The 17,809-nt window shown below is 38.2% G+C and overlaps 1 protein-coding gene across 4 annotated transcripts in view; it reads left to right on the plus strand.

Annotated features, from left to right (window-relative positions):
• Window positions 1-17,809, plus strand: part of LOC150102833 (uncharacterized) — a 630,466-nt gene that overhangs the window by 292,984 nt on the left and 319,673 nt on the right. The gene's annotated exons all lie outside the window — the stretch shown is intronic.

Raw genomic sequence — 17,809 nt, forward strand, 5'->3', positions numbered from 1 at the left:
AACAGCTGCAAGAGGAACTTCCAATGGTCACGATCCTCTGCCACTAAGCTCAGGTGTTCTGGTGGGATTCCCAAATGTGTCCACCCAAAGTTTTGGATATAATCTATCCACTGAGTCTTTGGCCTTCCACGTCCTCCCACCCTCTGACTTGGCAAAGAGAGCCTGCTGAGGGAGCCTCTCTTGTGGCATTCTGAGCAGGTGCCCATAGCAACGTAACTGTGATCTCTCAACACGGAGAAGCAGCGGTTGAGTATTGAGGGATTCCCGAATTGCAGAGCTTCTGACTCTGTCAAGTTTTGTCAGCCCCGCAACCCCTCGAAGGAACCTCATTTCAGCCGCTTGGATTCGTGTCCACATTCTTTCAGTCATTACCCAACTCTCATGACCATAGGTGAGGATGGGTACATAGACTGTATTGAAGACAGCCAGCTTTGCCTTCTGGCTTAACTCCCGCTTCAATACTACTGAACGGCCAAGCTCCCTCAATATTGAGCTTGCTAAGCCAATTCGAGTATCTAGCTCTACGTCCCATTTTCTACATCATTCGTCAGTATGGACCCAAGGTATTTAAACTTCTCCACCTGCCCCTCATTGGGACTCCACTTACATTTGGAGTGCACTGGGATGGTTGTCTTGAGACCACAAATGTTTCAGTTTTGGCCACACTGATCTTCATTCCGGCATCTGCACAAACAGCTACAAACCTATCCAGGGTCTGCTGGAGGTCATCTGTGAAAGGGCTAAGCAGAACTAGGTCATCTGCAAAAAGCAGACGTCCAATGCTACAATTTCCAATTCTGACACACTCACTGCCTTGGCTGTGCCTATCAATCCAGTCCATAAATATTACGAAAAGGAGGGGGTGACAGAACACACCCTTGGCGGAGGCCAACGGAGACCGTGAAAAGTTCAGACTTTGTGCTGTTTACCCTGATACAAAACTCTGGGCATTCATACAGGGACTTGATGGCAGCTAATAGTTGACTATCCACTCCATACTCCTGTACTACTTGCCAAATCTTATCCCGAGGAACCTGGTCATATGCCTTCTCCAATTCCACAAAATATGTGTAGACATTCTTGGCATATTCCCAAGATTTCTCAAAGACTTGCCTTAAAGTGAAGATTTGATCAGTTGTGCTTCTACCAGGACAAAAGCCACATTGTTCTTCCTGGAACTTTGACTTAACTATGCTCCTGCACCATCTTTCCAAGCACTTAGCATACACTTTCCTGGGCAGGCTGAGCAGAGAGATGCCATGATAGTTACCGCAATCCTTCTGGTCTCCCTTCTTAAAGAGTGGTATTATTATGCCTATCTGCCATTGCTTCGGTGCTCACCCAGATATCCAAGCAGCCTGACACACTCGAGTCAGCCAGAGAACACCGTCTCGATTTAAGGCTTTTAGCATTTCGGGCCGAATTTCATCATCACCAGCAGCCTTGCCCGATTTTAGTGATTTTATTGCTAAATGGACCTCTTCTGCTGTGAGACTAGTCATTGCCCCGATCTGCACCTCTTGGATGTCCACAACTGCTGGGCTATCCGGGTTAAGAAGGCTCACAAAGTATTCCCTCCATCTGTGGAGGATATCCTTCTCAGTTGTTAAAAGTGCACCATCAGAGGCCTTAATTGCCCATGCTGTGCACGATTTCCTCGGATGGTCTGCCAGAATACTTTGTTTGCATTTGCATAGGATGAGTCTAATCTTTCTCCAAAGGATTCCCAAGCCTTCTGCTTTGCTGTCTTAGCAGCAGCTTTTCGTGCTTCAGCATACCTCAAATGCATCTCAGGTGGCCTGACTCTAAGCCATGTTAGGTAGGACTCCTATTTTGCCCGAACAGTTTTTTGTTCGGGCAAACTTTTTAGTTCAACCAAGGTGTCCTTTTCTCACTGCCCATTGTCACGCCGAGCCGCTTTCTGCCACGCCATGAGAGTGCAGAGGCAGTGACAGCTGTTCTGAACAGCTTCCATTCCTCCTCAACATCTGCTGTATGCTTGGGAATCTCTTTGAACCTGGAGGAAATGTCATCTGTAAAATTCTTCCTCACAGCCTTATTTTCCAATGTCTCCCATTTCACGCGGTATAGCTGCTTAGGCCTACCAGCGTTGATGGTAGCATCTGGTTTCTGAAGCCGTAGAGTGCACACAACAAGGTGGTTGTCAGTTGACAATTCTGCCCCTCTTCTCACACGAACATCCAACACTGAGGAAAATAGGTCTGCTGAGACTATAAAGAAGTCAATCAGAGACCTTTGTTCTAGTGTATCCCTGTACCAGGTATACTTTTGGACTTCTCGGTGCTGGAAGAAGGTATTCATTATGGACAAGCGGTTAGTACAGCAGAAGTCCAATAATTTCAACCCATTTGTGTTAAGGTCAGGGGCACCGTTCCTCCCAACCACACCCCTCCATGTCTGGTCATCTGTTCCAACATGTGCATTGAAGTCACCCATTAGCAGGACTGATTCCATGTCTGTCACCCTGTCAAAAGCAGCATCCACTTCCTCTAGGAAGGCAGAGTATTCTGACTCCAGATTAGGTGCATAGGCTTGCACCACAGCCAAATCATGGTTTTTCATCTGAAGCCTTAACACACATACCGTCCCCCCAATGGGATCCACTCAGCAACACAGTCTGACAGCTGGGGGCTTGTGAGTATCCCCACACCTGCCTGAGCAGACATTGTCAGGCTCACACCAGAGTAGTATAGCTTCCACCCCTTATCCAGGTCGACAGTTCCAGAGCCTCTCCTCTTGGTTGAAGAAAGCCTGACTAAGTCTAGCCGGTAGCGCTTGGCTTCCTCAACCAGTTCCAACTCCTTCCCTGTCAGAGAGAAGATGTTCCAGTTGCCTAAAGCCATAGTCTGGTACCATTGTCGTTGCCATTTCCGTCCTTTTGCAGAACACCTCCCCAAACGGGTAGCGGGTCCATTGATGAAAAGTTTCCTCTAGCAGAGTGCTGAGGAGTGGTGTCTAAGGGAAACTGTAATATATTTTTTGAACGGGTCCCTCTGCCTAAAACCCGAACGCATCCCTTGGTAACCTGCGCGACGGACGATGCGGTATGAACATTTTTTGATGACCTGATCATGTTACAGTGTTTGTTAATGTCCTGTTAGCACAAGATGAAATGACAGAGAAAAATAGGAAAGATTCCTATCGAATACTCTAATAGCATTCAGGGGAAGGAGCAAGAAGAGAAGAAAGAAAGAAGCAAGGGAGGAAGAGGAGGGACCAGTCTACAGATAATATAACAGATGTATATTACATGAAGTAAGGCATGGTCCAGCATCAGGTACCTTGGGTTTGCCACACCCGTACTCACTAAAGTGAGCCCCTGAGGATTTAGGTTTTGTTTTACCCAAATTTAATTTTCTCCTTTGCTGTGTATTTGAATTATGAATTTTGAAACTATTCCCTTTCCTACTCTCTGTTTGTGAATGAGATGCACAATTAGTATCAAGAAAATAACCCTCATCTTTCATTATTTTATTCATATTATCTCCTAAGATAATTAAATGTCTGTTCCCTAAAAAGTACCTTTTTTTAATATCAGAATGTTGATTTACAGTTATACTAGGATTTCTCATATCTTTAATCCTAAAATTCACAGGAGAAAGTTAGTCTAGAATTCTATATGGACCTGATGCTGTTTTTCCCAATTTTCCAACCATTTTTATACTAGATTTATCAGCTAACAGTACTACATCTCCTAGTGCCTGCATTTCTGAAATGATTAATATCTTCTTATCCTTATCTTCCATCATATGAAAGAGATGAGAAGAAGAAGATATATATATGTAGATGATGATGAGGACGAATGAACTCTTTCCATTTCTGTCTGACCCTGGAGAGTCTGAACAGTTCTGTCCAGTTTGGTGTCACTTGTTGTGACTTAGTTTTCAGGTTTTTTATTTTGGCTATCCATCTGAGCCACTCTTTAATCTTTTATCTTCCATCATTGTGCACAGGGCATTAACTGGTAGTCTTTCTGTTTCCATTCTGGTAACATGGCCAAACTGTTGCAGTCTTCTTTTTTGGATTTTGTCTATTATTGTTATTTCTTGTTTCAGTCGTTTCCTTATGTCTTCATTTCTGAGTCTATCCAGCAGTCTGTCTGGTTTTCTATGAACTTAATTTACTTATTTCACCTACTAACCTATGAGCAGTAGAAAATTTATCTACTACTGTTTCCAGGTACGCATTTATGTCATTGTATCCTGTATTAGGAATGACTAAAACAAATTCATTAGGAAACATTGGATCAAAACCATATAAAGCAAAAGATGGTTTATCTTTGAAAGTTTAATGGAAAAAACAGATCTCTATGCAAATAATGCTTTGAAAGTTTAATGGGAAAAACAGATCTCTATGCAAATAATGCTTGAGTAAGATATGGGTACTAATCATTCATTTTAGTGTTTGCTAGGTTGGAAAGTATTTACTTTATATTTTTATTTAGCCTTTCACACATACCATTACACTGTGGGTGGTAAGGTGTAGTAAAAATCTTTTTAACATTAAGTACTTTACAGAATTGTAACAAGAGTTCAGATGTTAAAATTTGCTCCTTGATCTGAGAATAAGGGCTGAGGATTTCCATATCTACAAATAATCATATTCAAAATCTTTCTTGAATATTCCTCCCGTCGCGACGGGAGGAATCTTTATCTGGACGATTCCAATCGAAGGTGAGTTAGCCTATCTCATACGGAGGCAGCAGGGTTTTTTCTCCCGGAAACTCGGGTTTTTCATCCCGCATACAGACAAATCGGCCCTTCAGAACACACGCAATTTACAGACAAAAAATACCAGTTGTGGTAGTAGAGGTGGGCGGTAGATGGCGTTGCTGGAGATGATTCGTAGTAGAGAGGTTTGGTATAGTGGTTGAGACAGTTGTGTCCTTCCACGATGAGTCTTTGGACTCCTTGAAGGTATCAGCAATAATAATTTTTTTTTTTAAATTTTTTTTTTTTATTACATTGCATACATTTGTTACAGTTATTATACCCATTACACACATTTTTTTTGTTGTGTTGGGAATTAATTTTTTTTTTTTTATTACATTGCATACATTTGTTACAGTTATTATATACATTACATACATTTGATTACATATGATACATTACTTACATTTGTTTACACGTGTTACTTACATTAAGTACATTGGTTTACATAGAATACATAAGTTACATACATTACATGCATTTGGTTACATATGGTACATCTTGGATGAGAACTAATTTCTTTGCTTTCATCCTCGAAGTTTATATGTAAGCTTATCTGAGGATGACACCAGTTGGTTATTATGAATTGTTTTTTTTTTTTTTTTTTGCTGTGTTGGGAAGCTGCGAAATCTGTGATTGAGAAATTCGCGTGTGCACTCACACATACACACATGCACGCATGCACAATAACTTGGAATGCTTTGATGCATCGCTGAACTGGAAGCCTGAACGAATATATTGTGTTTTATTAAATTTGTATGATATTTTGGGTGCGTGTTTCTTGTTCATAGTATGTTCTTAGAGCTCTTTTCAGGCTATTGTAATTTGTAAGGTTTCTGTATTCAAAAGGTAATTTGTTTATCATGTCTGGGATGTAGAAGTTTCGCGTGGCCTTTCCGTAGTGATTATTGTATTTATATGTGATATAATTAGTAGTTTGAGGTCTTGTTATACGGTAAGTATTTCTGACTGTCCTGTAGTTGGCACTGAAATAATGTTTTAGCAAAGTTGCATAGTGACATAAATGTTTTGCTGTCAGTATTTTTTGTTCTGACATTGCAATGTTTATAAGGTCGTGATTTTCTCTTTGTTCCCAAAAGATCAGTTTTGTCATTTTGTATTGTAGCGACATTAATCTATTTAATTTGTAGGGTGCGCAGAAAGCATACGTTGTTATAGCGTATCTTAGTATATTTTGGCATAGTGCTTTGTATATTAGTGTTTTTAGGCGTATGGGAACTATGTCTTTTAACCTGTAGAGTTTGCCACTTATTGTTCGGAGTTTGTTGTGTAGATGGTTTATGTGGCTATTCCAGTTCATATCTGCATCGAAGTAAACTCCGAGGTATCGTATTGTTTCAACCTGAGTGATTGTAGTGGTTTTGCTGTTCTGTGTGTTTTGTATGTTGGATGGTTATATATTTGTTATCAACTGGTCGAGTCAGTGGATTTCTGAATATCATTAATTTTGTCTTTTCTGAGTTTAGGTGTATGGAGTTTTTCATGAGCCAGTCTATGATCAGATTTATGTCATGCTGCATATTTGTTGGGGCTATGCTTGCGTTATTATGGATGGATATTATTGCTGTATCGTCTGCGTATTGGAATATCTTACCTTTGAGCGGTAGCTGATTAATATCGTGCATGTAAATGTTGAATACAGTTGGGGAGAGTACAGCTCCCTGTGGTACTCCACAGGTTACTGGTAGCTCTCTGCTTCGGTTTGACCCGATACGTGTGATATGCTTTCTATTTTGAAGGTAGTTTGTAAACCACCTGTGAAGAATAAGAATAATAATAATAATATGATGTAATTCTTGTAGTTAAACTTATACTAGTGGTGGCCCGTGAAGCTTTAAGTGGGGGGGGGGGGGGGTGCTGCCTATGCAAAATAATTTTTAAAAAATTATATTTTTCTTAATTAGTAACCAATTTATTAATAAATAAATGTTTAAATAAATAAATCTTTATTTATGAATAAATTGGTTATAATTAAAAAAAATAATTTTTTTTTATTATTTTGTATAGGCAGCACCCCCACTTAAAGCTTCGTGGGTCGCCACTGACTTATGCGTTGGTAATACATAACTGTCAGATTTTAGGGAAAGACAGCGTATACCAGAATATTAATTTAAAACGTTAATTAATACTTCCTATTTTTCGGTAATGTTACATTACCATCTTTAGGAATCACAAAATTATGATATATGCACTAAGATACCTTTGAGTGGGACATTGGTGAATAAGGAGACATCAGTTCTCGTAGAAAGGCTTATACGCTGATTATACATAATTATTAATTGACTTAAGTAATTCACAATGTACAATAGAATATAAATTAAACTTTAATATATATTTCCAATATTTTGACAATGTCACGTTGCCATTTTCAAGGAACTTACAATAAAGACACATGCACGCAGGCACTACATACAGTAAATGAAGATGAAGCAGGAAGCTATTGTTTCTCCTAAAAGTCCTGATGGTGCTCCCTAGCTGGCTATGCAAGCATTCTTGGTTATTGGGTTGAAGGTCTCATGATGTATGTCTCCCAAATTTGGGGCAGTCTCATGCAACCAAATTTGTTGAGGTTTGGCATATCGGTACACAATAAATAACGGAAAAAACTCGCTTAGAAAGATTATTTATTAGTATAATTTTCGCCTGTGTGTCAGGCGAAAATTATACTAATAAATAATCTTTCTATGTGAGTTTTTTCCGTTATTTATTGTGTACCGATATGTCTACTCACGGTTTACCTCTTTTAAAACTTATTGAGGTTTGGCATGTTTCTTAGGGCTGAGACTGATTCCATGAAAAGTCTTTCAAATTTGAACTTGCTACAGTGTATTATTTTGGCTTTCTTCCACCTTATTCTGTGGCGTGTATCCAGAGCATGCTCTGCAAGACCAGAGTGGCTATACCGGTGAAAACGGATGTAGTCCTTGTGTTCTGAAGTTCTGATATTTGCTATTTGCTGTTCTGCCTATTTAGCCAGAGTAGGACAGCTTACAGCTGCAAGGGACTTGGTATACACCAGGTAGATCTAGGGAAAGTGGTTGGTCTTTAGTGGAGCAGATCTTCTTCTTCTCTTCCGTCTAAGACGGGTTGAGTCTTCTCTTGAGCAGGATCTTCCAGTCTTCTCTATTCCTTGCTGTTCGAAAAAGTTCCTTATATGTTCTGATCCTGAGATGTTCTTTATTAATTTCAGCCAGGTAATTCTTGGTCTTCCAGGTCTTCTTTTTTCAGTTGGAAAAGTATTGATTAGGACGTTAGGAAGTCTGTCTGCATCCATGCGTACAGTGTGTCCAAACCATCTCAGTTGATGTTTTCTAATTTTTTCTATTATTGTCTTTTTATACAATAGTTCTTGTCTGCCTGTGATGTTTGTTTTCTTTTCTATCCAACTTGTTCTATTTATTTTTCTTAAGCATTTCATTTCAAGGAGCAGATAAGGGATGCAAATTTTCTATATGGTCTGTAACAAGAGGTTAAGTCATGTTTTCTTAAGATTTTGGTCATTTTTTCTGAGGCCCCTCGGATGTAGGGAATGGTGATGGATTTAGAGTAATCCTTGTTGTGAAAGGGGGAGGGTTGTGGTTTAATGGTTTCAATATTTTTTGGATTTTTTTTTTTTTTTGTGTGTGTGTGTGGGGGGGTAGCCATTGGCTGAGAAAGTGTTGAGGATGTGATTTAGTTCATTTGTTAGCGCATTATCATTTGAACAGATTAGTTTAACCCTGTTGTATAGTGTCTTAATAACTCCATATTGTTGCGAGGGCAGTGGGGTGGGATTGTTGGTGAATGTATCTGCCCGTATAGGTGGGTTTTCTATAAACAGAGAAAACCAAGGTTCCGTCAGGCTGTTGTTTTCCTCTTTCTCTAGGGTGAACTTGATTCTGGGGTGTTGGTTGTTTAAGTATATTAAGAAGGAGGGGCCACATATCAGAGCCATGTGGCCAAATAGCGAACACATCATCAACATAGCGAAGCCTTATGGTTGGTTTGTTGTGGGGCAGAGTTTAAGGCTTTCTCTTCAAAAGTCTCCATAAAGAAGTTGACCAAGGGTGGGGAGAGTGGTGAACCCATGGCTGTCCCCTCTATTTGTTTGTAGAATTTTCCCTGCCAAATGAAATAGCCTGAGCTCATTGTGAACTGAAATAGGGCAGAGATATCTGAAGGAAATTTAGCTTGGATTAGCTCTAATGTTTCTTTGAGTGGGACATTTATCAATAAGGAGAAGATGTCAAAACTGACCATTATGTCAGTATGTTGGAGTGTAAGGTTTCTATGCTGGCATTGAAGTGGGCTGAGTTTTTTTATGTCTGATGGTGTGTTGCCAGTATAGTGTGTGAGCACTTTGGCCAAATGCTTAGCTAATTTGTATCTGGGGGAATTAATGCCATCCACTATGGGACATAATGGTACATTGTTTTAATGTATTTTTGGGAGTCCATATATATACGGGGGAATTGGGGGGGGTATAGAGTTGAACGGTTTTAAATTGTCAGTAACTTCCAGGCCAAGAAGTGACCTTCTTAAGGAGCCTATGGAGTTTTCTAATTTTCTAATTCCACCGACTCACAAATTAGTAAACTACATAAGCTCCTTAAGAAGGTCACTTCTTGGCCTGTGGAAGTTACTGACAAATTAAAACCGTTTAACTCTATATCCCCCCCCCCCCCAGTATATATGGACTCCCAAAAATACATAAAGAAAAGGTGCCATTACGTTCCATAGTGGATGGCATTGATTCCCCCCATATACAAATTACCCTAACATTTGGCCAAAGTGCTCACACACTATACTGGCAACCCACCGTCACACATAAAAAAAACTCAGCCCACTTCAAAGCCAGCATAGAAAACCTTACACTCCAACATACTCAGAAGATGTCAAAACTGACATAATGGTCAGTTTTGATATCTTCTCCTTATTCACAAATGTCCCACTCAAAGAAGCATTAGAGAGCTAATCCAAGCTAAATTTCTTCCCGATATCTTAGCCCTATTTCAATTCACAATAAACTCAGGCTATTTCGTTTGGCAGGGAAAATTCTACAAACAAATAGAGGGGACAGCCATGGGTTCACCACTCTCTCCACCCTTGGCCAACTTCTTTATGGAGACTTTTGAAGAGAAAGCCTTAAACTGTGCTCCACAAAAACTACCCATATGGCTTCGCTACATTGATGATGTGTTCGCTATTTGGCCACATGGCTCTGACACACTCCTCTCCTTCCTAATGCACTTAAACAACCAACACCCCAGAATCAAGTTCACACTGGAAAAAGAGGAAAACAACAGCCTCCCTTTCCTAGAGACACTAGTCACCCGCCAGCATGATGAAACCTTGGTTTTCACAGTTTATACGAAAACCCACCCATACAGGCAGGTACATTCACCAACAATCCCCTCACTCACTCACTCACACACACACACACACACACACACACACACACACACACACACACACACACACAACAATATGGAGTTATTAATACACTATACAACGGGGCTAAACTAATCTGTTCAAATGACAATGCCCTAACCACTGAACTAAATCACATCCTCAACACTTTCTCAGCCAATGGCTACCCCCCAAAAAAATCAAAAAAATATTGAAATCGTTAAACCACAATCCTCTCCTCCTTCACAACAAGGATTACTCGAAATCCATCACCATTCCCTACATCTGAGGCACCTCAGAAAAAATGACCAAAATCTTAATAAAACACGATTTGACCTCTTGTTACAGACCATATACAAAATTGGCATCCCTAATCAGCTCCACTAAAGACCTACCTCGTGTATACCAACTCCCTTGCAGTGTAAGCTGTCCTACTTTGGCCAAACAGACAGGACAGTGAATATCAGAATTTCAGAACACAAGGAGTACATCCGTTTTCACCAGTATAGCCATTCTGGTCTTGCAGACCATTCTCTGGATACACAATTTGGCATGTTTCCCTAAGAAACATGCCAAACCTCAACAAATTTGGTTGCACGAGACTGCCCCAAATTTGGGAGACATACATCATGATACCTTCAACCCAACGGCCAAGAATACCTGCACAGCCTGCTAGGGGGCACAGTCAGGACTTTTAGGAGAAATGATAGCTTCCTGCCTTGTCCTCATTTAGTGCCTCTGTGCATGGGTCTTTATTGTAAGTTCCTTGAAAATGGCAACATGACGCTGAAATATTAGAAATATATAGTAAAGTTTAATTTAATTTATATTCTATTGTACGTTGTGAATTCCTTAAGTGAATTAATAATTAAGTAGACATCAAACTGACCGTTATGTCTCCTCCTTATTCACAATCAACACCCCAGGATCCAGTTTACCTTGAAAAGGAAAACAATAAAAATCTCCCTTTCCTAGACACTCTGATTACAAATTTCCTCTTGATATCTCAGCCCTATTTCAGTTCACAATGAACTACTCAGGCTATTTCTTTTGGCAAGGAAAAATTCTACAAACAAATAGAGGAGACAGCCATGGGTTCTCCACTCTCTCTAGCACTGGCCAGCTTCTTCATTGAGACCTTTGAAGAATAAGCCTTAAACTCGGCCCCACATAAACCAGTGAGTTTATGTGGGGTCGAGCATATCTTGGAAACACTCCACAACTTCTTAACGCACTTAAACAATCAACACCCTAGGTTAAACCACAGGTTTACCTTGAAAAGGAAAACAATGAAAATCTCGCTTTACTAGACACTCTGATTACATGCCGGTCTGATGGATCCCTGGCTTTCTCGGTTTACAGAAGACCTACACATATAGGTTGATACAATCACAAGCAATCACCTCCCAACAGTATGGGATTATAAAAACCCTATATAACAGTGCAAAATTAATCGGTTCAGATAACAATGCATTAACTACTGAACTTAACCATATTTTTAACACCTAATTAGCCAATGGCTACAATCCTCAAAATATATTAAAACCAGTTAACCACAACTTTCCCATCCACTCCCCCTTCATATCAGAGATTACTCTAAATCTATCACCATTCCATATATCTGGAGTACATCTGAAAAAGTAAAAAAAATCCTAAGAAAATATGGCCTTACAACTAGTTACTAGCCACATAATAAATTGGCATCTCTTATCCTCTCCACCAAAGACCAGCCACTTTCCCTAGACCTACTTGGAGTATATCAGGTCCCTTACAGTTGCAAACTGTCCTACTCTGGCAAAACAGGCAGGACATCCAATATCAGGATATCTGAACACAACGACTACATCCACTTTCACCAATACAGCCACTCAGGACTTGCCGACCATGCTTTGGACAACCACCACAAAATATGATCCGATGTAGGGTATAGTATGTATGGCATTGGGTTGTATTTGCTGTTGGGCTGATGTACTACACTGCAGCAAGTATAAATATGAGAGATTATTCCTGGAATCAGCCTCAGCTCTGAAAAACTTCCCAAACCTCAACAAATTTGGGAAGCCTGCATTCTAAGAACATCAGCCCAACAGCAAATACAACCCAATGCCATACCTACTATACCCTACATCTGTGGTACATCGGAAAAAATAGCCAAGATTTTAAAAATAGTACAACCTACACACAGCATTTAAGCTCCACCCCAAACTTGCTGCTCTTATCTGTTCTACAAAAGATCAGCTCCCTCCTCTCTCTCTCTCAGCCTAGAGTTTATAAAGTACCTTGTTCCTGTAAGTTGGCATACTTTGGACAGACACGCAGATCAGCAACCATCTGCCTAGAGGAACACAAGTCATACATCTACAACCATGACTAGGGTCAGCCAGGCCTAGCTGGCCATGTCTTGGATACAACCCACAGGATCTCATGGGGGAAAAACCACCATGCTCTACCATAGCAAATTCAAAAAATAGAGACTATTTTTAGAATCTTCAGCAGCTCTCAGAAACTAACCAAATCTAAACTAATACAATTGCATTAAGCTTCTTAAGATTTGGGAAACACTTATCATCTGAGATCCCACCTACAACCACCTATAGAGGGTGCTCCACCTAGATAGGACTTTAGAGTTACCCCCATGGTTGGCTTAGTATTGTGTGTTATTTGTGTATATGTTACATTAGTTTTTTTTGTAATCCTTGAAGATCTCAGTGACTGAGACGAAATATAGGAAGTATTAAATTGTTTTAATCCTTTCTGAGTGCTGTATACAATCCATTAAGTCTCCAAAATGAAGCCAATACAACCAGTTTAGCCCACTGGGGGACACCTTCATGACTGACTTCAGTTACTTTCTTCAGCCACATTTGCTTAGTATTAGTACCTGTCTGCATATATCGTAATTTTGTGATCTCTGAAGATGGTAATGTAACATTACAGAAATATAGGAAGTATTAATTAAAGTTTTTAATTAATATTCTAGTATACTTTGTTTTTTCTAAAATCTGACAGTTATGAATATGACCAGAAAATTTGCCCTTTGAACTTTCATTGAAACTGCTTCAGGAAATCTAGTTAGAACATTTATGGCTACTAGAATATATTTATTACCTTTTTTTAGTAGTTGGCAGTGGACTCCTATTACATCAATAGTAACATCCTGCAAAGGTTTTGTTGGGATTGGAAATGTTTGTAGTGAAGCTTTCCCCCTGAAAGTGGATCTTAATTGGCACTTATGGCATGATTTAACATATGTATATGTCACTCTTCATACCTTTCCCAGATGTACCGATTCTTTATTCTTTCCCCAGTTCTAGAAAATCCTTGGTGTCCTGCCAAGAGAGAATCATGGAAAGTGTACATAATCCAAGGAATCATTTGAGTTCATGCCACTATTTTCACTTTCAACCAGTGGCAGCCCATGAAGCTTTAAGTGGGGGTGCTGCCTATACAAAATACTTTTAAAAACATTATTTTTTTCCTAATTAGTAACCAATTTATTAATAAAGAAAGATTTATTTATTAATAAATTGGTTACTAATTAGGAAAAAAATATTTTTTTAAAAATTATTTTGTATAGGCAGCACCCTCACTTAAAGCTTCATGGTCCGCCACTGCTTTCAACCTTGCTTCTTCCATTTTTCTAGATAGGAGTAATCCATCTTTCTTTAAATATAAGTTTTCCAGGTTTAAAAATGTAACCAGGATCATCTTTTTGAGCTTGAACAATCTCATCCTTTTCCTAGATTTGTGAACTAGGTTCCTTACTCCTCTGCATCTTGATTCAAATGGTTATCCCCAGATGATTTATCATCATCAGATCCTAGAGATCTAGATAAGTAATCTGCTACTACATTTCTTCTTCCTGGAATATAAGCCATATGAATGCTATATTCCTGCAGTTCCAGTGCCCACCTAATTATACATTGAGTTTTATCCTTCATGGTATTTAGGAATGACAAAGGCTGGTCATCAGATCTTATTTTAATAGGTTGTCCTAACAACAAGTATCTAATAATAAATTTACTTTAATCCTTTATCCAAGTGTTTGCAAACAAAGTTTGCACCTGAAGTATCTTCAGAACTGAGGCAACTCATAGTAAAGGTGGACAGCACTCATCACTCCTTGTCTCAGTATCTCCCATAATGCAAAACACATCCCCTTGTGGACATGTATAATTATTGCTAGTACTTCCTTCTCTAAGGTTGAATAGTTCAACTGGACCTGATAATTTCCTACTGATATAAGCAGTGCATTATGGGAGATACTGAGACAAGGAGTGATGAGAGCTTGGTCCACCTTTACTATGAGTTGCCTCAGTCCTGAAGATACTTCAGGCGCAAATACTTGGATAAAGGATTAAACTAAATTTATTATAGTCTAACCAAGTGGAAAATAAACTTCCAACATCTTGCTCTAAATCCATAGTAATTTAATAATAAGGTGGTCCACCACCTTTTGGCAACTCGTATAAGTAAATATGACCTCTCCATTGCTTCTGCCTTAGTATGACCACTTCTGGGTCTGACTGCCACTGACGAGACCTCAATAAAGGTCGAAACTGGTCTGGGTAGTGGTCCTTCCCTTAATGCATAGCATTATACATTCAAGGAGATGTGCTTTGGATTATGGGAGATACTGAGACAAGGAGTGATGAGAGCTTGGTCCACCTTTACTACGAGTTGCCTCAGTCCTGAAGATACTTCAGGCATAGAATTTGTTTGCAAACACTTGGATAAAGAATTAAACTAAATTTATTATAGTCTAACCAAGTGGAAAATAAACTTCCAACAAGTATCTAAATTTTCTCAAAGGAAATATTATTGCTAATACTTCCTTCTCTAAGGTTGAATAGTTCAATTCTGGACTGATAATTTCCTACTGGCTTAAGCTACTGGCTTAAAATCTTCTCCCTCTTTCTGTTCTAATACAGCAGCAATGCAATCATTTGAAACATCAGCAGAAAGATAAAAAATTTTACCAAATTTAGGATAAATAAGAACTGGAGCTTTAGTTAATGCCAGTTTTAGTTTGACAAATGCTTCTTGTTTAGCTTTTAGCTTTATCCCAACTGAATCTAACACTTTTTTCTTCTCAAGTGCACTATGGGGTCAATAGCTGCAAACAGTTAGGAATAAATTTTCTATAGAAATTTAACATGCCAATGAATCTACGAACTTGCCTAACTGTTCTTGGAGGTTTGGCTGATAATATGCTTCTACATTTGACCGAGTTGGCATAATTCCTTTGTTGCTGATTTTGTGATCTAAATACTCAACTTCTTTTAATAAAAATTGATATTTAAAGATAGATTTGCTTCATCTAATCTCTTTAAAACATTCAACATGATTTTACAATAGCTATCTAGATCCTTTGAATAAATTAGAAGATCATCATGAAAACAGATGGTTCCATTTCACAACACATGTAATAAGATAGAATTCATTAATGACTGAATGACTTGGCAGAATTTCTTGCACATTGTGGTAATCTACATAGCTGATATAAATTAAAGATACCAAGAAATTATATACTTGGTTTAATCCTTTATCCAAGTGTAAGCTGACAAAGTTTGCATCCAAAATATAATCAGGACTAGGCAACTCGTATATCGAAGCTAATGACTTCACATCACTTGCCTTAATAATCCCCAAAATGCAATGTATAATGTTATGCATTATGGGAAGGGTCACTACCCAGGCTGGTTTCGACCTTTATTGAGGTCTCGTCAGTGGGAGCCAGACCCAGATGTGTTACTAAGGTTGAAGTAATGCAGAAGTCTAAATAAAGGTCGAAACCGGTCTGGGTAGCGACCCTTCCCATAACGCATAGCATTATACATACCCATAAGGATATGTGTTTTGGATTATGTGATACTAAGGCAAGTGATGTGAAGTCATTAGCTTCGATATATGAGTTGTCCTAGTACTTATTATATTTCAGGCACAAACTTTATTTGCTTACACTGGGATTAAGGATTAAACCAAGTATATAATTTCTTGGTATCTTTAATTTATAGTCTAACCAAGTGGAAAAACTTCCTGCTACATAACTAATATTTTTGCCATCTAGTAGTATATGCAAAGTATTTTCTATCTTCTTTCTTCAAAGGATCTGAAAGTAACCAGAATTTAAATCCAGTTTTTTTTTTAAATATTGTGTTCCTTCCAAACATCAGTAATTCCTCTATCTTACATAGAGGAAAATCAATGAGCTTTGTAACCTCATTGAATGCTCTCAAGTCTAAAACAAACCTTAGGCTTTCATTTGATTTTTCAGTTAAGAGGAATGGACTATTCTAATATTTACTGCATATTTAAAAAATCTTTCTATATTTTCATGACTATCACCTGAGAATGAAGCTATTACAAAGTTTGGATTAAATAACTAAAAATTCCTCATCTTTAACTAAAGAAACTTCACTACAAGAATTACTGTTTCGTGTGTCCATTTCACTTCAGTCAAAATTACACTTTGGGGATTCTAAGATAAAGTCAAATCGCAACCAATCCTGTTAGTTGACTGCACCATTGTTAATATTTATCATTTTGCTGTCATCTCTAAAGAGAGTTTTACTCCAACTGCTAAGTATTTACACAACAAGGGTTCAATTCCAATTGGTGAAATGATTTTTAACTATTTTTTTTTTAGAATCTGGAAAATTATTGACCCAAGACCAAATAAAAAATACATACATTTAATGAAAGTAATAACTATAAAACTATTTTGATTCAAAGCCTTCTAAAATAAAAAAGATATTTTAGAGATCTCCTTTATCTTAGAGAATCAATTTTTCCCCCTCTCTCGCTCTCTCTCTCTCTCTGCTTCTGATTCATTCTATTAATAGTTTGTTTCACATAAATCAGTCTATTAGTCTGAACATTTTGTTTTTTTCCACAATGAATTCCTACAAATAATAAATGTTCCTTAGAATCAGTTCTTTATTAGGCCTTTATTTTCAAAATATAAAACTTCTATTAACTTCCCTAGGACTACACAGTATTTCCTTATTTAGCATAAATTGTTACATCCATCCTCACTGTTTCACTGGATTATAAATATTCTTACCTCAGGCAGTTTTATTGCAAGACGTGCAAATCATAAATTCATTACCAGAGAAAAACAGTTTACTTTAAAAATTTAGAAACACTGTATGAAAGTAGATCTCTTCACTAAAGCCACTTTGCAGTTTCATATTCCTTTAATTACATCACTTGTTCCAATAAATCAATATCACTGGTGTCCTTGAGACAGAAGGTGGAACTTTTCATTTAGCATTTCTTCGAACATTGAAATAAAACATCTGTTATTAAGCAGATGTTTTATAAATGAAATGTTTTATAGATGTTTTAATGAATAGCAAAGAATTATTTTTGCTATTCATTTATTGATAGTCTCACCCTTCCAGTCAAAGGATTCACCTTGTTACAATTCCCTTTTTGGAATCCACTATTAATATATTTTACGACTGTCAAGTTTACTTAAAACTTCCTAAAACAAAATTCTCTGATCTGCATTCTTAAACTTCCATTCTCTCTCTACTTGTTTTTCTAGTTCCCCTGATTCTGAATGTTCTCTCTATCAGTTGTCAATCACCCATCAGTCTCCTCGGCAAGCATGCATATTCCATGTAATGGCAAGTGAGAAGTTATATATAATGGCTGACACATTG

Source organism: Typopeltis vanoorti, chromosome 10, assembly GCF_054136105.1.
Source record: "Typopeltis vanoorti isolate ZY-2024b chromosome 10, IOZ_Tvanoo_1.0, whole genome shotgun sequence".
NCBI classification, from domain to species: Eukaryota; Metazoa; Arthropoda; class Arachnida; order Uropygi; family Thelyphonidae; genus Typopeltis; species Typopeltis vanoorti.